Source organism: Globicephala melas, chromosome 20 (assembly GCF_963455315.2).
Source record: "Globicephala melas chromosome 20, mGloMel1.2, whole genome shotgun sequence".
Taxonomy (NCBI): domain Eukaryota; kingdom Metazoa; phylum Chordata; class Mammalia; order Artiodactyla; family Delphinidae; genus Globicephala; species Globicephala melas.
In genome coordinates, this window is record NC_083333.1 from 14,500,381 (window position 1) to 14,521,584 (window position 21,204).

Sequence of the window (21,204 nt, forward strand, 5' to 3'; positions counted from 1 at the left end):
CATAATGTTTATTTGTGGTCTGCAAAATCACCCTCATGCTTGCCCTATACAATGAAAGAGCAAAAGGTAGGCGAGGGCCCTTTCCTGGTAACATGTACACTTCAGACAGTTCTGACAAGCGTACATGTTATCAATTCAATTCAATTCAGTATAACCGAGTCATCTTTGAGCAAGGGATTTAGAGTCAGAGATACTTGCATTTCAATCCCACTGTTGCCAGCCCCAAGCCGTGGAATTGAAAAACAGTCACTTATTCTGTATGTTTGTCAGTTTACTCATTCATAGACTAGAGGTGGTAACAGCCACCTCAATCAAGTCTGATACAACCCAAACAAAAGTACGAGCATCTAAGCACAGCGCTTAGCACAGTGACTGGGAAATGGTACATTCTCAGTCAGTAATAGTAACTAGTGATAATAATAAAGTTAACAGCAACAGAGGCAATCTTAAGAGCGGAAATGGTGGATGTACAATGCTGGCTTCTGAAGGACAGCCTCGAGTCCAGCAGATCTCTTTAACCAGATCTCTTCCCCTTCTGAAGATGATCCTAGCATCTGAGAGCTGTGATTACAAGCCCATGCAGCCCAGAAGAATATGGCTGTTCCCATCAATAGCATAGAGACAAAAAAGTATTGTAGTAAAAAAAAATCAGGGGTGGAAAGACAAAACTCTATCTATAAAATGACTTGGTTTAGGTCTCAAACTCTCATCGCCCCTTGATGGTAGAAAATGTAATCTTACTGATTTAAGGCAATTCATTCACTGCTGTTTAAAATTTAATCTCACATAAATGCTCAGTTAATTTTAAGGTTATCCCTCATCCCTCCTCATCTTTCTGGACATGAGGGTGATTTCACGGGAGGGGACGGAGGGGATGGAGAATGGGGCATGTACCCTCCTGGTGTGAGCAGATGCCCCCGGTAGGGGTGGCTGAGGTGTAGCTGGCAATCCCTAGCCTTGGACCTCCGCCCCTGACCCTGCAAAACTCAGCGCTGTAGCCGCCGGGTTGTCATCACTCCTCCTCAAGCCTTGTTGTGCTGTGCAGACTTTTCTGCATCTAGGTTGCTCTTACACTTCTGCCTCCTCTCCTGTAACGCAGTTGCTCTCACTCCTTTTCGGGCAGGGTTTAGCGATTCTCCAAGCTCCTCTTTGTCATCTCTTGTTGATGAATAAAATTTGCCCTCTTTCTCCAGGCTTCACCTCTTGATCTTTCTAGAAACCAAGCTTTCTAGAATTCAAAACATCTTTTTTTTTTCTTTTCAAGCACCTGGTTCTTGAAGTAAAGATGTATGATACTCAAGGTTATTATATCTGCTATAGATTAATTAGAAGTTCGAAAGCCCTGAATTTGGCTCTTCTGTTCACTTTGTACATCGGTACCCTAAGAACAGTATATATGGAAAACTTTTTCTTTAGTGTGAAGAGAAAGGTAGAGGGTAAGAGAAATCAAACTAAATCACACACATAAATATCAAAATATTACTCCCTGCAGATAAAATTACTTCTGCTCATACCTTCTGCCTGTAGCCCAGAGCTAGCCCAGAAACTAGCCCCTTGGGCATCCCCATGTACTTCGCGGATGTTTCGCTCAAAAAGCCAGGGACCAGATAAAAGTCACAGAGTGTCTAAAGTGGAATCTGGATGTGCATGAGAGGAGGAGAGGTTTTCTGCCCGGTAGGGAGGTTATCTGCCAGGCTTGTTTCTGAGCTAAGATGATGGGCTAGGAATGCCTGTGATGGGAAAACAGAAGCCTTTGTTACCCACGTAGGGCAAGAGGATGTGGATAAAGGATTAGGAAATCTTTCAAAAGTTAGAGGCCACTTTGCTGCACTTGGCTAATAGTAGACCTGCTCCCTTCTACATCTGCCAAGAGGTTGGGGAATAGAGTCTGCCAGACTCAAAACAGATGATCAAGTGAGTGGTGGCCTTGGACTCGGAAGGTGTTTATTTGAACTTCTCTTCCCAACTTTTCTTGTTGATTGTAAGAAACTCTGCTGCAGATATAGTGCCCCATGTTATTCGGGCAGAATCAAAATCAATAGGAAATTAGTTTTTAAGCTTTATTATAAAGAATAATAAAAATTGCTCATGCAATTATGGAGGCTAAGTCAAAAATCTGCAGAGCCGATGTCCCAGTTCAACTCTGAAGGCCATCAGGCTGCTGCAGGACCAGGAAGAGCAGACGACCCAGTTCAACGTATCAAGCAGGAGAATTCTCTCTCCCTCGGGGAAGGGTCAGCTTTTTGTTCTATTCAGACATTCAACTGATTGGACGAGGCCCACCAACATTAGGGAGGGCAATCTGCTTTATTCCGTCTACTTATTTAAATGTTAATTTCATCCAAAAACACCCTCACAGAAACACCCAGAATAAATTTGACCAAATGTCTGGTCACCCTGTGACCCAGTCAAGTTGACACATAAAATTAACCATTGCAGGTCTTTTCTTTCCAGTTATGTTGCCATGCCCAACACCGGCAGCTTCCTGCAATCCTCAGTGACCCCTAACTTACAGGCTCAAACCTTTTCTCTAAGTCAGGAGAATCGCTGTGTGCAGAGCCATTGTGCCATTTGAGCCTCTGTCAACTTTGCCCACCCTAAGTAGCACCCCACTCTCCACAACCTCAAACTTCTCTCCATCCCTCTTCCATCACAAAGTCTTCAGGAAACCAGTACACAAAAGTGTCAAGTTCAAGTGGAAAAGTCCTTGGGAAGGAGAATCTCCGGGGCTCTGTGGTAGAGCCACAGTTTGAAGACAGAGGTCCTGACTTCAAGTCCAGTGTCCTTTCTGTTTTGTCCGCCTATAGCTCCCAAGATTGAAATCTAGCCCATTGCCTCAGCCCCAAGAGCAACAAAGACAAAAGCCATCAGCTGGACCCTCTACTGGAGGCCCTGCAGCAATTGTGCTCACAGCCTTATAACAAGGAATTGGCAGTTATGCTGGGAGCAATTACCAGAGCTTGGTAACATCAGCTCAGATAAAATTAGATTTGACCTGAGAGATTGTTCTAAACACCAACTCAACTGCCTTTGATGTTCTGAATCCCATCAAATTGCACATAGTTCTCTCTTCCTGGCTTTAAAGTCAGTCTCTTCATCAGAGAAATGAAAAAGATCTGTTTTTTTTGTGAAAACCTTTAAAGCTTTTTCCGTGGAGGTGTTGTAACAGGCTGGTAGATGTGGCATCTGCCAGTTGTATGAAATACCCCAGCACTGGAGGCGGGGCTATTAGCTGACTTAGCCCAGAGACAGAGAATGTTGAAAAGGACAGTAGTTGCCCCTTAGAGATGGAGAGACGGAGAAGTCACGTGATCTGCCCAAGGTCAAAATACCAGAGCCAAGACTTCAGCCTAGATCTCCAGTCCTCTGCTTTCCTCCTCTTTTATGCTTTCCTAATGACTTCTTATACCTGGGGCAAGGTTTGACAGAGTGATTTCAAAACTGGGGGGAGAGAGCAATTACTAATGGGCACAGTCAGAATTTGAACTCTAAAACTTTGATTTCAGAATCTGTTGCCTTTTCTTACTACAATAAATAAAGGAAGCATGCAAGGAAGAAAGGCAGGTTAGGAGGGGGCAGGGAGGCAGTGAGGCAGGAGGGAAAAGGGAAAGAAATTCCCTGAGAACAGGGACACGTCTGTCATGTTTACTGCTTTTGCCCCAGCAGCACCTCCATGTTGGACAGTTGATAGGTGCTCGGTAAATATTTGGGGAAGAAGGTGAGAAGAAAGAAGGAAGAAAAGGAAATAAATAGGCTATTGCCTGAAGTCACTCTCGCTCTGAGGTCTTGGGTTTTATGATTACTTCTTTGGGCTAAGATTGTTTTCCTTTAACTTCTATTTTGAGTTTTTTGTTTATTGGGTTTTGTTTTCATTTTGGGTTTTTGTCTTGTGTTGTCCACATTAAAGAGATTAGGGTGTCAGAAGTCTACCTTCCGGATAAGTGGAGCATGGTGGTTGTCACTGAGTAATTTTTGTTGAGTAATTTCCCAAGCTCACACAATAAGAGCGAGGGTTAGAACTGAGGAAAACAGGTATGGCCTCTATCGAAGTACGCGGAGTCCCGTTACAAGCCTCCTCCCTTCCGCGTCCTCTCATTCTTCCTGTTGTTTTCAGGGTCTCTTTTTGCTCCAGGTGAAATCTACCTGAGCTATAGATTGTTCCTTTTGGGTCCAGATTTGCAATTAGCAAATCCGACTAAAGGACCCAAGCTGATATCATTCATCCTCTCAGTCATCCAAAGAATATTTATTTGTGCCACGCGCTTTGATAGGTGATTCTGAAGTGAATGGGACTCCATCCCTGACCTCAGGCACTCAAAATGAATATAGGAGACAAACATGTACACAACGAATAGGACGATCAAAGTGCCAGGGAGGAACTGATTTTTCTGGTGGGTATGGGACTTTCTAGAAAACATGACATTAGAACAGAGTTTGAAAGATGAAGAGGATTTCAGTACGTTCTCTTTCGAAAATGTGGTGCCAGGTGAGGAGAAATCACTCCAGGCAGAGGTTAAAGCCTAATTAATTAGAATAAAATCCAAAGTTCTCAACGTGGGCTATGAATCCTCATGATCTGGTGCCTGCCTCCTTGCCGGATCCCATCTCTTATCACTTCTGCCCTTTCTCAGTATATGCCAGACACACAGGCCTTCCTTTAGTAACGAGAATCCTTTAAGCTTGTTTGTTTCCATCACAGGACATTTGTACTTGCTGTTCCCACTGACCAAATTGTTCCGCGCCGTCTCCATGTGGCTGCCTCCTAGGGAACATTTAAGTCTCAACTCCGATGCGTCATAGCAGAGGGATCCTATTAGAATCCCCATTTCACAAATCAGGACCCATTCTGTAATGGTTAAGTAACTGACCCAGGTCACCCAACTAACAGGTGAACTTGCCAGGAATTGAACCTCCGCAGTCATAGCCTAGAGACCCAGCTTCTATCCACAGCTCCACACTGCCCCTCTCACCATCCAAACTGATCTGAGTCGTACACTGACATGTTTCATTCTCCTTGCTCTAGAATATATGGTCCATGAGAGCAGGGGCCCCGTCTATCGTGGTCACCACCATATCTTCAGCATCTGGCATATAGGATACACTCAGAAAATATATTTTGAATGACTAAATGATCAAGAGCTTGGGGAAGAGAGAGAGTGCATAAAGGAAGAAGCTTAGAGGTACACTACTCCTAGATAAGGAAATAGCAGGGAAGCTAATTTAACTGTGACCTCTGAGAACTAAGTCCCTATTTTTATCCTTTCACTCAAAGTAATGACAGACTTGTTGGAAATATAGAACAGGTAGGAGCAGGTACAGTGGCTAGATGGTAAGGAATTGGGGGAAATTAAAGGCTTTAAGGGGTGGGGAATCCTTGCAGTGTACCCCCAGACTGCAGCACATAAATGATTGCCTCCTTCTAACCAAGGAAGACAGTGGCTATCACTTCATGGAGGTCCTTTCCATAGAGCGGTGACCACTGTATAGCAGGAAAATAACTTTCTAAAAGGTCCCCGTGGTGTCAGTAACCTAGGAGTCCTCTCCAGCTGACCAAGAGGAGATGGCCATAGCAGATGGTGTTAACAAGCCTGAAATTATTCAGGCTATATTTCTGCAGTCTGCTGCCTGCCGGAAGCTCACTCCCAGCCGCAGGTCACTCATCTCTTCCCAGGGAAGTGCCAGGATGCTCACCGGCCTACGTCACCTCCTCTGTAGGCTTTCCAAGATGGCGGTGGTTCCAGCACAGCGGCTGCTTCTCCTGTCCAGAGCCACTTGGCCATGGCCCAGACTTGCTGTGGCTCTAAAGAGAGGAGGCTGGACTTGCACTTTTAGATTTTGATTCACAGGGTAGTCTTCCAACTGCTCACCACACCTTCCTTCTTCCTAGCCTCTGCAAGGAAGTCCCGCCTCCCAGTGGTTCATAGTTCTAGCTTTCCGGCCAGATAACCTTCACTGCTTCAGTTGAATAAATGATGATGGTTTAGGTTTTGAAAGTTATAGTGTGGCTCAACTCTCCAGAATTATAACCACCATATATTGATTATTTTTTCTGTGCTACAGACTTTTCTAAGCCCTTTACAGACACCATCTCATTGAATTTCAGAACAACTCTTTGTGATAGAAACTTTATCATCCCCATTGCACAAATGACAAAAACTGAGGGATAGAGAAGTTAATGAATTATTCAATGTCTTATAGGTAAAAAGTGTCAAACTTCAAAGTCAGAGTTCTTAATCACTTAACTATGTGCTGTGTTTCATTTTCTCCACATATGCCCTAATCTGGGCATTGAGGGCACATATCACTACCAATCACTACCTGCTGTGTTTGGGGAGGATTTCTAAAGTTTGGTTTCTTCATTTAAAAAAGTAATTATGTTTCTTAACATGGAAACCTCAGTACCCGAAACCAAAGATACAGAGACATCTGTTGCTTCTAGCCTGGCCAGAGTTGATTTAGGAACTAAGTATCAGAACATAATCAGTAATGATCATGTGGCCCATTGATTCGATAGGCAGAGCGCCATTAAATTTCAAATATGCTATTAAGCCCAACAAAAATATATTCTATCGAGGGTCATCTAAATCCACAATTCCTTGGATTGGACGATTCAAGGTATGTGAAGAAGTCCAAGAAGATGTGATGAGTATTTTATTCCTGGGAAGAGTAGGGATGAATCTTAGATTGGTCCAAATTCAGCCCCACTTTAACTAAGAATATAGGGTTTGGCTTCTAAACCACCATCATTCCTTTATTTGTCTAAACCACCATCATCTTCATCTTAAAGAGCTTCCAAGGGTCCTGGGTCATTCTAAGAGGACTGTCCACATAGCAAAGTGGAGGAAGACTGTACAGAGTGTCAGAATGCAGCCGGATATCACTCCTAGTCAGCAGGCAATGTTCTGGCAGCTGTCTGTGGAAATTACTCACAGGATGGCAAAGAGATGGAAATTGTCACAGTTCCGTGACACATGGGTGTTTGGTTCTTACAGGAATGGGAAGGGAAGATCTTCAGGTGGTGACTCAGCTCTCACACGCCACTCTGGTACTGGGGACAGATGGGACTCCCTCAGGCATAGGATGGACAGTCCCTTCTGAGTGGCTCAGCTCCTATCTGTTTGGTCCAGACCCATGGTATCTTTTTCTAGTCTGGGACTGGGACACCTGTTTTGCATATTCTTCTAAGTCTATTGATCTTTTAAATATAAATTTTTTTATTTTTGGCTATTTGGGGTCTTCATTGCTGTGCACGGGCTTTCTCTAGTTGCGGCGAGTGGGGGCTACTCTTTGTTGCGGTGCGTGGGCTTCTAATTGCGGTGGCTTCTCTTGTTGCGGACCATGGGCTCAGTAGTTGTGGCGCACGGGCTTAGTTGCTCCGCGGCATGTGGGATCTTCCCGGATCAGGGCTCGAACCCACGTCCCCTGCGTTGGCAGGCGGATTCTTAACCACTGCGCCACCAGGGAAGCCCCAAGTCTATTGGTCTTATACCCTGAGTCCTGGCTTTAGAAATCCAAAAGTCAAAACTCTGTTTCCATTGTCTGTTTCTGTTTTGACCACCCCCACTTTAAGATAAGAGTACCCCAGTTGCCTGGGCTGGAAGGAAATGCTTCTATGTTTGTCTGCAATGGTCATCTTAATATGTCCCTCTTTATGGGACACAAGTGCCCCCAGTCACGGGCACAGATTTCCAACCACAGGCTCCCCACAGGACAGTGTCTCTTAAGCTTAAAGCATGGAAAGGCAGAGAATGTGTGTTCTGGCCGGCCGACCGACTCTCAAAGGAGCAGAGAGAAGGGACTGAGCTAAGCATGCTAGGGGTCTTCTTCCAAACTCACCAACCAGACAGTTATTCCTCTTCCTCTCACAATGAAGGCCGACAGGGTGGAGAAGTGCTATAAGCATTCCTCCAGTCGGGGAGGGGATAATTTCCCCAGCGGCCAAAATTTTTGTTCTTAGTTTTGTCAGTTTTATTCATTATGAGGGAAATGTGAGTTGAAGCCACCCTGAGATACTACCACACACCCACCAGAATTGCTCCCATAAAAAAGACAAAACATACCAAGGCTTGGTGAAGGTGGGGAGCAACTGCAACTCTCCTACACAGCTGGTGGGAATGCAGTGCACCACTTTGGAAAATTCTTTGCCATTACCTTGTAAAGATGAATATGTGCATAGTCTATGACCCAGTACTTCCACTCCTGTGCATACATATTTTCATCAAAAGACATGTAGCAGAATGCTTATAGCAGCACTATTCATAATTGAAAAGTCACCAAATGCCCAACATCAACAGAATGGATAAATAGTAGTACATTCAAAAGACACAGACGTGGAGAATGGACTTGAGGACACAGGGAGGGGGAAGGGGAAGCTGGGACGAAGTGAGAGAGTGGCATGGACATATATACACTACCACATGTAAAATAGACAGCTAGTGGGAAGCAGCCACATAGCACGGGGAGATCAGCTCAGTGCTTTGTGACCGCCTAGAGGGGTGGGATAGGGAGGGTGGGGGGGAGACGCAAGAGGGAGGGGATATGGGGATATACGTATGCATATAGCTGATTCACTTTGCTATACAGCAGAAACTAACACAACACTGTAAAGCAGTTATACTCTAATAAAAATGTTTTTAAAAAATAGTAGTACATTCACACAATGGAATACAGTGATGGAATACAGTGATAAGAATGAGCAAATTACCACTATGTGCACAATAGAGATGGAGCTCACAAACTGAATGTCGAGTGAAAGCCAAACCTATATATATAATTTTATTTATATGAAAGTCAAAAACAGGCAAAACACGTGAATAGTGTTAGCAGTCAGGAAAGTGAGACTTCTGGGGTGCTGGTGATATTCTGTTTCCTGATTTGAGTGCTGGTTACATTGCTGTGTGAAGTTTGTGAAATTAATTGATCTCTGTCGTTGTGTGCTTTTCTGAATATTTTTTATGCTTTAATTGCAAATTCACACAGACACCTCCCTACATAGAAACATGGACACATATGCAAGCTTCATTCTCCCCGCCTCTCAAAAAATTAAATGGCTCTGGGTGGCAGCCCTGAACAATCGCTCTAGCTTCCTCACTGAAATGCCTATGAAGACAGCAAAAAAGCTGTCCAAGTTTGGCAGTCAACCCTACTGACACCACTGGAGAAAACTTCCCTGTGCCTCAGGGCTTCTTGTAAGGGATTGCGAGTGTGATGCCATGGCTGAGTCTGTCGACTTGAAAATAGTAGAAATGCCTTTCTTCCATCTTCAATATCTTTACTCTGGGTTAGAAACTCAAGTTCTGCATCTAAGGGAACACTGAGTTCTCGTCCTTGCCCCAGTGCGTGTGTGTGTGCGCGTGCGCGCGTACGTAGGGGGTTAGAGTCTGTTCCTTCCCCCCACCGCTAATCCTGTTACAGTATAAAAGGGGCTTGAAAGTGTTTCCTTACTCAATCTAGTTCCTGAATTAGGAATTCGAGTCTTTACGTTCAGGTGAATTCTGAATCCTGTGGGGAAAATTTGTCTCTACAGAGCTTTCTTTAGAAAGTACTCTCATTCTTGGAGATGTACTTTTCCAGAAAGGATGTTTTCTCTTTTGCCGTATTTTCCACCACAATTCTTGACGAGTCTGTGGATCATTCGCAGTGGTATCTGGTATTGTTTTGTCATGCCATTTGTTCGTTAAATTATTTACTCATTTAGCACATCACACCAGAACTACTAAATCAAAAATCTCTACTTTTCACTACCAAAAACCAAATTATCCATAAAGCAATATGCTGATCTTTTCATTGTCCAGGAACTTGAGTGGAAATTTTATGTTTATTTAAAACTTAATATTGAGGTTGACATCTGTAGAGTGTTTGTACACGTAAATAAGACAACAGGAAACAGTACAAAAGAAAGTGGGAAAAGAGTAAGAATAGCAACTACAGAATAAGTGAAAATGACCATAAACATAAGATACACTGCCTCACCAGTCATGAAATCAATGCAAATTAAAATAACACTAAGATTCTTCAGTGATCCTATTTTCAAATATTAAAAATACTTAAAAATATTCATTATTGTGCAAACAGGCAATCTCATACACTGTTGGTGAGAGTGGGGCTGGAACTCTCACTTTGAAGGCAATATATTTGCAGATTACAAATGTACATTTTATCAACATTTAAAAATTGTGAGCCTTTTGACCTTATGGTTTCTACACAGGTACTTAAGCAAGTGTGAAAAGACACAGGTAAAACCTTGCAGGTTTGTTGGTAACAGAAATATGGGAAGAAACCTAAATATGAATCAATTGGAACAGGTCTTTGTGAAATAAATAATAGTATTGCCATATCATGGTGCTAAATACAAAAAGAAGATTGGAGAAGTGAATATATACTATAATCCAATTTTATAAAAAATTAGTAAAGAGGGGCTTCCCTGGTGGCGCAGTGGTTGAGAGTCCGCCTGCCGATGCAGGGGACACGGGTTTGTGCCCCGGTCCGGGAAGATCCCACATGCCGCGGAGCGGCTGGGCCCGTGAGCCATGGCCGCTGAGCCTGCGCGTCCGGAGCGTGTGCTCCGCAATGGGAGAGGCCACAACAGTGAGAGGCCCGTGTACCGCAAAAAATAAAATAAAATAAAATAAAAATAGTAAAGAAACATACACATATGTCTATGCTTAGGAAAAATTCCAGGAGAATAGACAGAAAACTTTTACCAGTGGTCATTTTGGGGAGGGTGTATAGCAAGGGACTGCACTTTCTACTTTATATATTTCTGTTGTTTGAATTGTTACAATATGATTATAAACCTGTTATGATCAAGAAAGACAATAAAGATTTTTAATACTATAGGATATTCACCCAATGCTAGCAATGTTATGTGTAAGTGATGGACATTCAGATTGTTTTAAAATTTTCTTCATTGTATTTTTGTACTTTCCAAAATTGTCTACAGTGAGTATCTACTTTTCATTTCAGAAAACGGGGCATTTCAAATAATAAGTCTATACAATTTAAACTATAGCATATGATCAAAATCACGTTGAACATATGGAGAGCATAAAGCTTCAAAGGACATACACTTGAAAGTTAATGGTAGTTAAATGGGTGGTAAGATTATAGCAGATTTTTTCCTTCCTTCTGCTCGTTTGCAAAATCAACAGCTGTGTGACGTGAAGATCAATAGTTGGAATGACAGTAAGTTTATCATTATTGTAATTGTGCTCATTAGTATCTGAGTTCTCTCTCCCCTGGTTTCCCACATGCTTGTTATTTCCACACAGCAATGTTAATTATGGTGATGTAACACTAGAATGAATGGCTAGAAGTGGATGCAGTGGCACTATGGAGACACAAGCTAATAGAACAGAAAGGGGTCTTTAGACTTCACTCCAGGCTGCCTCCTACCTTAAGACAAGTAGATTTGTGAACCACTCCACACATGGAGCTGTCAGTGCTTTTCCTAAAGATAGCCAAGGAGACGCATGATCAAGACACTGACATTCCAACAAATAATTACAAATCATTCAATCCTACAACTGGGCAAGTAACCCATGATGTTGTGGTTTTCTTCTCTTTTATAAACAGAACTGATCAATGGTTGTGGGTCCATACTTTCTAGAACAAAATCCAAAATTTCTAAGTTTCTTTTGGAAGGAAATACCCAAAGAGAGGAGGAGTAGTTGATCAAGGGCCCCAGCCCTGAGACCCCTCATTTTCAAGTATCTTTCATTCTAATTCCCCTAGTCACCACCCCTCCCATGCTGGTCCCCAAGAAAACACTGATTCTTTTTTAGTGGTCTGAGCAGAGACATAAGTCTTTATTTTTATCTCTTTCACATAATAGAATTTTCAAAAACTCTTTCAAAATGCTAATGTAGCCAAATAGGCTATGAAATGGACAAAGGCCAGAAGGATACACCAAAATGTTAACAGTGGTTACATCTAAGAAGTTGGACTATATGTTATTATTTTGACTAATTATTTTTTCTGGGTATTTAAAACAAGACATAAACATTTTCACTGTGCAGTGAAGCTTTCACTATGTGTACACAGGTCTTTCTTCATCTCAAGAAGAGTTTCTTCTACTGTATCTTTGGTTATTGCTTCTAGTTAAATTGTACTGTTTTCTACTTCAAGAATAATAATTATCTGTATGCTGATTTTACACCCTCCTTTCTCATTATTATCTCGCTAATTGGAATTTTCCCCCAATTTCCTCTCCATTCTTGAGGAACTTCTCCATCGATCTCTAAGTCACTTATATGATTTTCTGCAGGATCAGTTTACTTTTTTCTTTGACTGCTGTTAAAATATTACCTTCATTGCCATATTTGTCCATCTCCTTTTTCGTCTTATCCTGCTCTCTTTTCACTTAGTCCATTCTCTCCTTAAGGATATCTTAATTACGTGTCAGAGAAATCATGACTTCTTATACTCTATTGAAAATGCCTAATTATTTCTTAATAATTTGTCCTTGATTCTGAAATACATCATTTTCAGGTGTAGGTTCTTATTTGTCTTTGGTTTGACATTCTCTTCTTCAGCAGTATTTTTCACAAATAGGGACTTAAATGTCCCTTGATGTGACATCCTGTCCCCCTGGGGGGTGGCTAAGTCCCCTGCTCAGACCGACGGCTACAGCATGAGTTAACACGTGCAACCACTAATCCAACCCTCGTTTGGATGAAATGAGGCAGTGGCGAGCAGGATCTGGTGGTTTGATGTTGAAAGAGAGAACGAAGGCTCTGACCCTGGGAGATGAGAGGGGTCCAGACAGTGAGATAAGAGTGCATTTTAAGCAAACTTTATCTTCTTTCCAGATTAGCCACTGGGCCAGCCTTGGCCATTTCCCTTCCTGTAGGGTCTCAGTGTCTCCCATAAAGGGGTGACAAGGAAGAGTTTTGTGAGCTGTGAATAAGGGTGATGAGCAAAAAGAGGCTTCAGTGATCAAATATATTATGAAAACAAGATTAAATAAAGATTAAGAGGTTTATTTACTGTGTCAGTACTCAGACACTCAAATAGGCTGGGTGTATGACAAACTTCCAGGAAGTGGCTCTGGTAGGCTGCACTTCCCAGACGTCATCGACAATGGTAACCATTTGATGGAGTCTCTTATTGGACAAACATTTCCTGGAAGACACTTTTAGAAACAATGTTCTAACTTTTGTGATTCCCATTCTCACTCACTCCAGCCTTTCTTTGTCTGTACAGATAAGGTAAGGGGGTCAGAAGGGCAAGCTAGTTACAATACATCAACTCCATCAGGCTCCCTAGAAAAACCTGGAAGAGTCTGAGGGGTGGGTGAGGCAGGACCACCTGTGCATGGCAAACATGATGTAGGGTGTGAGCACTTCCTGTCCCCCATGGCAATGGATGAGGACTGAGGGAAGGAACACATCCAATTACAAAAAGTCAATGGCAAGGGCTTCCCTGGTGGCACAGTGGTTGAGAGTCCGCCTGCTGATGCAGGGGACACGGGTTCGTGCCCCGGTCCGGGAAGATCCCACATGCCGCGGAGCGGCTGGGTCCGTGAGCCATGGCCGCTGAGCCTGTGAGTCCGGAGCCTGTGCTCCACAACGGGAGAGGCCACAACAGTGAGAGGCCCACGTACCGCAAAAAAAAAAAAAAAGAAAAAAGTCAATGGCAAGAACTCAGTCATAAGCAAGGCCCTGAGTTCTTCTTCCTTTACACAGGAATCTGGCAGTGCAGCCTAGAAGCAAAATGTATTACTGTTATGTCTGAGAAAGTGTATGGCATCCATTCTCTTGATCTAACATGGTCACAGCTTCATATAAAATTCAGAGTATTAGACTAGAAAAGAATAAGGAGCTCTTGGACTCCAACACCCTTGACTTACAAATGGATAAACTGTGGGCCTGGGAGGTGAAGAACCTTGTAAAAGGCCCCCAAAACAGCATCTCGGAGTCTGCACCCTGATCTCCAGTGCCTTTTCCACTAAACTATGATGCCATGTATATAACTTGAAAAAATACGAGTGTAAAATTGAAGACCAAATAGTTAAATGAGGGCACTTTTTAAAGCATTTTATTCCTCATTCTAAAACAGTTGCAAAATGTAAGGTTTTCTCATCTTCCCATTTTGACAGATGAAAAATAAATTATTATTACTTCATTCATTCACTCATTTGTCTGTCCAATCATTCAAAAAGTGTTCACTGAGCACCTACTATATACCAGGCACTGTACCAGGGACTTGGAGTATAATGGTGAAAATATTTGACATCATCCCAACTTACATTTTGATGAGGGAGACAGACATTATCCAAAAAAGTCACATAAATAAGTATTATTGGGTTGATTCTGATAAATTGTGCAAGTATTAGACCCGTGGAGACACAGAAAGCTGAAGAGCAATAATGACTACAATAAACAAAATTAACACTGAACCCAAAAGACAAAGAATCAAGAGACCTAAAATTAGGAACATTTTTATGACCAAGGAATCCCATTTGCTGGAGAGGCAGAGGCAGGAATGTAAATACCAACATTGTAATCCTCCTGTCTTTGAAAAGGGCTTTGGGGTAGACCCAACCCATATTGATGGTTCCAGACTAATTTCCTTTTTGGTAAACCCAAGTGAATCTCTCACCATCTTTAGCAGCACAGCTTTGCTGGGGAAGCAACAAATAGGCATTTATAATTGTGATACGGAGTTGAATGACGCCCCTGAGCTGGTGGGCACAGCTACAGGAATCTCAGGAAGTGTTGCCTGACAGTCCATCTAAGGCTTGCGGTAAATATGCCTTCACGGGCTGTGTGTGTGGAGGAGAATCGGAGCAAGAGAGCAGAAGCAGTTGCCAGGGAGGGCTGGGGTGGAGGTCATGTCCCACCTAGGGAAGGTCTTTCCTTCTCCTCCACCTCTATGTACTTGCAGATCTGCTGGAGGGCACTTTCAGGATTTCGCCAGGTTGTGGAACAAGGAACCAACGGGGGCTTTGGAGGGAGACCATGCAGCCTTCCTCCCACCGGCTCCTCTGCTTTACTCTGGGTAACATTGCTCAAGCCCTGCATCCTTGCAGAACACCAATGCCCTTCCTTTTTAAAAGCCCTCCCTTGAAAATTAAATGAGATTACAAGTTTTAAGCCTGGCACATAGTAGGGGTTCAACGAATATAGTCCCCCCACTCCATGCTTTCCCCGCTTTCTACTTTGTCACTGAATGCGGGACCCTAATTTATCTAGGTCTCAATTTCATCATCTGTGAAATAATAGGGCATGAGGCGATTGCTGGGCTTCCTTTTAATTCAGGCATTTTAGGAGTTTCTCATTGTACACCATACAGAGAAGGAACAGCAGAGGCTGGGACTTCTGTGACCCTGGTCTGTAGGGGTGAATTCCCACGTTGCTCCCCAGCATCAACCATGACCTAGGCAAAGACAGGAAAAATAAATGACTAGGAAAGGGCCAGCCTTGCAGTGTGCTTGCCTGCAAACAATTCACACGCAGTTGGGGGCCCTCAGCTGGAAACCAGCGTTTCATTTGCAGCGAAAACTTCATTTGCAGCGAAAACTTGCTATTTGCAATAATGTCAGTGGCTGACGGTTGGGATTCAGTGGCTCCTGGCCTGAGCCATCACCGAGCAACCAATTTTCACTTTGCAAGTCAGAATGACCCCTCCAGGGCTCCGTGCCAGAGAGGAAGGGAGGTGTGGGTCTCTGTTGGGACACGTTTGGGCACGGAGCCCATAGGGGCCTCAGATAGCTGTTTATGGCCTGCGGTTCTTGCCCCTTACAAGCCCTTCTTCACTACAAACACATAGCTTTTCTTGTTCTGGGAGCTCTCAGGGGCTTACCCATCTTTCTTAGAGTCAGAAAGAGGAGGGAGGAAAGCAGGCAATGAGAAAAAAGGCAAACAGGAAGATGCAGCTGTTCGAAGCAGCAAATAGAATATCGGATGTGGCCCCAGGACTGCTGGGTATAATGCTTGGATCTGACACAAGCCAGCCGCCTGGCCACAGCTGTCGCCTCCTGTCTCTGGATGCAGTTTGCTCAGGTGTAAAGGCTCGAGGTTTGACGAGGTGGTCTTGGTTCGACTTCCCGTTGTCCCTAATGTCCTGTGACTCATTCTAAACAGGGAAGGGCGGAGAAAAGGAGGAAATGGAAGAAGAGAAGGAGAAGGTGGAAAGCAGGTGGGTGAGGCTTCTTCAAAAAGAAGAGAGGAAAACGAGGAAGGCTGCCCCAACAAAGAGGAAAACAACACAGATTTGCCGAAAGTATTCCTCTCAGAGCTGTAAGTAATCTCTACGGTAATCACGATGACAATTATTAGCATAAACAGCCGAAGTCCTAATTAATTTCCTAAAGGGCAGCATCCTGCAGGTGACTCAGGGATGCTCTCCCCACCGACGCCCCCCCAATAAAAAAAAAACCCATGAGGATCCCTCTTTCCTGAGTCCATAGTTCTGGGAGCCAAAGGGGAGGACGAGGGAAACATTTGGGCTCTGAGTCTGGCCAACTGGTGTTGAGTCGCCCAGGACAGCCCAAGAACACCCGGCCAAGGTTGTTCTGCAGAGACAGCGTCGCAACACCCACGTGCTCTGAGCCTGCACCAGTAGCAACAGGATCCCAGTCACCTTGTACCGTCGAGGGCTTCCCAGCTACTTCCTAAAGGGGACCATAGGCCAAAGCCTTCTTATCCACAGAAGGACCGCTTGTGACTTTCCTGGCTACGTGGATCTGTTCTCATTCTCCCTGGCTTTGCTTTACTTCTGCTAACAGCCATCATCAGCTCAGCCCTGCCTCTCCTGGTCCCCAGCGTGTGGCAGGTCCCTGATCCTGTATCCCCCTCCCTCCACTTGCCTCAGAACTGACCCGGCTCCTTTCCTTCCCTAGCTCTGATCTTCAGAGCTCTTTGGATCTCCCTCTGAGTCTCCTAACACCCTGCGTCAGGAAATGCTTGTACACAGCCCCGCGCTCTTAGGAAACTGCAAGGAATCCACTCTAAATCTTAAGGCTTCACTGCTGTATCCAGGTTATGTTTACAAGATTAAGACTGGTGGGAGGTGGGCAGCAAATAATCAATTCAAAGACACTTTCTGGAAAGAAATCGGATTCAAACCTGTTCAGGGAATTAACAGCACTTAAAAAAATTTTATGTGAGGCAAGCCATTATAATTTCTCACAAAAGGCCTGCAAGTGATTTGGGATTGGTTTGTAACCTGTTACAGAAAAACCCAAATTCAGAATAAGATAATCCTAAGAATGGTAATCAATGAGGTCATATTGGTTTGTGGTATCTTGACTCTGTCCAAAGGACAGGGGGTGCGTATGAATCAGAGAACAATGATCAAGAAAAACCAGTATTAACCCAAAAGCTAAGGTGAGAATTGGGGTAGCTATTCTAAAAAAATGGCAACTGGAGGGGTTTTTAAAGCACTCACAGCGATTACAGAAAGCACAAGTACACCCCAAGAAAGTCTGCGTTATTGGAAAGGGATTTACTGTAAATTCCTAATTTAGGACTAGGAATGGTTTCCTTAGGCAGGAATTGAGCACAGCTGCATTAGTAAGAGCATAACATTTGGTTTAGGTTTTTACATTTTGCAATATTTCACCAAAGCTATTTTAAAATTTACATGTCAATATAGTCATTTTTTATCTCAATATATCCATTGTTATATTAAAATCTTGTTTTTATGGATTTAGGAGCCCCGGCATTTCAGCTTCTTGTATCTCTATATTTTCTATTCTTGGGGAGAGCACAACAGTGAACTGGCTTGTGCATTTAAATCCAGCTGTCGAGAGGCTTTCGACAGGCCCTATGCAGAGTTGTTAGGCAGTGGGGCTGTGGCTCTTAGCATCAGAAACACCTGAAATGCTTGTTAAAAATATGCACTCCCAGGATGCCCAAAAGGTTTTCCAGTCTTGCACTGAGATGCACAAATCAGAATCTCTTGGAGTAAGACCCAAGAATCAGGCTTTGAATTGGAATCTGTGGCAAACTCTATTTTCCCGAAAGAGCTGTGACACAGTATCTCTCATCCCGTATCCTCCTCTGTAATATAATCCTGCCTCCATGCCTTCAAGAGGTGGGGTCTGTGTCCCCTCCCTCCTTCAGCCTGGACGGGCTTATGGCTGCTTTGCAGTGCGAGTACAGTGAAGTCAACATTGTGTGACTTTATACTGGGACATAAAGGGCGATGCAGTTTCTAGCTTGTTCTCTGGAGCACTCGCATTTGGCCTCCTAGGCTGCCTTCTAAGTCCAGCTAAGCTAAGGCAGCCCTGGTGTGTGGAAGCCAAGTCACCTGGAGAGGCCCATGCAGGTGTTCTGGTGGCAGTACTGCTCTGCAAGTCATCCCAGCCCAGACGTTTGAGTGAAGGACCCTCCAGATGATTCTGCACTAGGAGACAGACATCCCAGATTTCGCACTATCCGGAGGACAAATGAGAATACTTGAGTTGTAATTGACATTACAGTTGGCTTTAATGTCACGACTGATGTTCGTCTATTTATTCATCCGTTCAATGAAACATGTATTCATTGTCCGCTATCGCCAGATTGTTCTAAAATCTGGAGACACAGCAAAGTCCAAGAAACATCCCCCAGTGTCAAGGACCATACATTCTAAGGATGGCAGAGCACAGTGTGGCTGGGTGGGAGGAATAGACAAAAACAAATAAACAAATACATTAACAAGATAACTTAAGGTAATGTTAAATGTTGTGAAAACAGTAAAGCAAAGGAATGTGATGGGGGCAGGCACTATTTTATATTGCGTGGTCAACCTCTCCCAGGAGTTGTAGTTTGAATTGAGACTTGTATTTGTTTTCTGGAGCTGCCATGACAAAGTACCACAGACTGGGTGTGAAGGTTAAATAACAGAAATGTATTGTCTCACAGTTCTGGGGGCCAGAAGTCCAAGATCAAGAAGTTGGCAGAGTTGTTTCCCTCTGGGTGCCGTGGAGGAGAATCTGGTCCATGCCCCTCTCCTAGCTTCTGGTGGTTTGCTAGCCAGCTTTGCCATTCTTTGGTTTGAAGAGGTGTCACCCCGACCTCTGTCTTCATCTTCACACGGCGTTCTCCCTGTGTGCACATCTATCTCCCATTTTCCCCTTTTTATAAGGACACCAGTCACATTGCACTAGGGGCCCACCCTAACCCAGTATGGCCTCATCCTAATTTAATTAACTGCGTCTGCAATGACGCTGTTTCACAATAAGGTCACATTCTGATGCGGTAGGTTTCAGGACTTCAACTTATGAATTTTGGGAGAACACAGTCCAGCCTTTAACAGTACCTGAAGGGTGAGGACCCCGCTCTATAATAATGTGGAGCTGAGCATGCCAGGTAGAGGACAAAGCAGAAGCAGAAACAAGTTTGATATTCAAAAGTCAGACCAGCAGTCAATGCTGGAACACAGAGAGGATCCATCATCACATGGATTGACATGTACAGTGAACATTCCTCTAAACATTGCATCATGGGTGCTGTCACCAAAAGTCTGAGCTGCCCAGTGATCATATGCAATCCTCAGGGTTCCTATCAGTTCTACTTCGGACACATGGCTCAGAACCCAGCCCTCCTCTCCATCCCCACCAGCAGGCTTTGGTGAGCCATTTACTTCTCTCTTCTACTCTTACGGTTGCTGGTTCATTGATCTTCCTGCCTTCAGATTCTCCACCCTCCCATCAATCCTTTGGAATACCAACAGAATCATTTTCTAAAACAGAAATCCAATCTCACTCATTCTAAAAAATATTCCTCCACTGCCTCTCCATCATTCACCAAAATAAAGTACAAAATCACCCGCGTGGTGCCGAAAGTCATACAAATTCAGCTTAGCTCCAGCCGAGTCTCCAGCCTTTCTGTCAACTGGACTCACTTCCCATTCCCAGACTCCCTGTGTTAGGACTCTATTTTTGTTCATGCTTTCCCACTCTTCCCAGTTTTTTCTTTGTGTAATTTAAAAAAAAAATTTTTTGCCATGCTGGCTGGCTTGCAGGATCTTAGTTCCTCAACCAGGGATGGAACCTGTGCCCTTGGCAGTGAAAGCATGGAGTTCTAACCACTGGACTGCCAGGGAGTTCCCATCCCACTTTTTCTTGATGAATACCTTATCCTTTAGAAACAGTTTGGTATTCATCTCCACTGGAAAAAAAAAAAAAAAGCTACTCTTCTCCATTCTTTCCCGAGAGCCTCCCCGCCCTCCTTGGCCTGTGGTGGAATTAATTGCTTCTTTATCTTTGTCCCTATGGCAGCTTGCTTATCACGTATCTCCTTGGCGTGTAGGTACCTGTTTGAATACCAGTCATTGGCTTCCCTTGTTGAAACCATGAATTCTTTGTCAGTGACAGTGCCTAGGATGGTACGTGTTCCATGAATGTTCGCCAGACCAAATTTAGTGGAATACTAATAATGAAATGAGTGCTGGCCTTCGGATTAGGTCACCACTGTTGACCTGAAACAAAGAGACAGACAGATAGTTCTGTAGCAAAGATGGGTTTATTCAGGGTCAGCAGAAAACTGCAGTTCGGGGTCTGCAACCACGGCAAGCCGCCTGTAAGGACCTGTACAGCAAGGAGAGGAGAACGCTTTTATAGAACGGAAAGGAAGTTGGGAGGGTGATAGTAAACAAAGAGTTTTTCAAGGCTTGTCATTGTCTGAGTCCTGGCCAGGAAAGAAGACGAGTCTTTCTTCTTCCTGTTGGGCTCTGCTGTCCTCACAGGGCTTGAGAGCGCCCCCTTCTGGTCTCCCAACTCTATTTAATTGAAGTTTCTGCTCATTAATTCTTTTCTAAAATATTTATTTATTTGGCTGTGCCGGGTCTTAGTTGCTGCATGCGGGATCTTCATTGCCACGTGCAGACTCTTTTAGTTGTGGCATGCACGTGGGATCTAGTTCCCTGACCAGGGATCGAACCCAGGCCCCCTGCTTTGGGAGCGTGGAGTCTGAACCACTGGACCACCAGGGAAGTCCCTGATCATTAATTTTTACACGACTGTTTTGGTCATTGACATCCGTGGACCAGTTTCAGAGCTAATATTATTATCCCTGTCAATGTCTGTATCGATATAACTTAGTAGATTTGACATCTAGGCATGAATTCAAGTCCATTAAGATTAGGTACCGTCCTACCTAGAGACTGTCATACTGAGTGAAGTAAGTCAGATGGAGAAAGAGAAATATCGTATGATATCACTTATATGCAGAATCTAAAAAGAAATGATACAACTGAACGTATTTACAAAACAGA

At 43.8% G+C, this 21,204-nt stretch overlaps 1 long non-coding RNA gene across 1 annotated transcript in view; it reads left to right on the plus strand.

The window, feature by feature from the left end:
• LOC115855811 (uncharacterized) overlaps positions 1 to 21,204 on the plus strand; it is a 203,696-nt gene that overhangs the window by 162,226 nt on the left and 20,266 nt on the right. Inside the window, exon 5 of the long non-coding RNA XR_009560299.1 lies at positions 16,086 to 16,241. This is a non-coding gene — a long non-coding RNA (uncharacterized lncRNA). The remainder of the gene's footprint in view (positions 1 to 16,085; positions 16,242 to 21,204) is intronic.